We start from the raw sequence: 535 nt of genomic DNA on the forward strand, positions 1-535 counted from the left end.
GCTTGGGCCGTAAGGGGGCCCTCCCGGAGTCTGCACACCCCCAGTGAGCGCCGTCGACGTTAAATAAATGGAGCGGGCTGCATGGCCGCAGCGGGGTACTGGAGGTACCGGTTTATGTGTTGCATTGCATATTTAATTGTCATTTATTCTTATTCTTGTGTGGCTTTATTATAATTGTTTTTAATATTCACTGTATCATGCCATTGGTTCACGTTGTTGTATTCATGGCTTTACTTTGTGTTTATTTAGGATTTCTTATCCTCAGACTTTATTTATATTTATTACTTTCTGAGTTGGAAGTACTCACAATACTCCCTGCACCTTGTGTGCAGATTCAGGTACACCGCAGGGTGAGTGAGGACTCGTGTTAGCTGAGCAGCGTTATCCGGGAGTATCAAGGTAGCTGCATGGCGTTCGCCTCTCTGATCTCTCCCATCTACCTTTATTATTTTATTCGTAATTTTTCCTAGTCGGATTTGTAATAGGTGGATAATCTGTTTTAGAGGCTCATGTTCGTGACACCAGATTCGGTGGG

The sequence above is a fragment of the Nicotiana attenuata genome, unplaced genomic scaffold (genome assembly GCF_001879085.1).
Source record: "Nicotiana attenuata strain UT unplaced genomic scaffold, NIATTr2, whole genome shotgun sequence".
NCBI lineage: Eukaryota > Viridiplantae > Streptophyta > Magnoliopsida > Solanales > Solanaceae > Nicotiana > Nicotiana attenuata.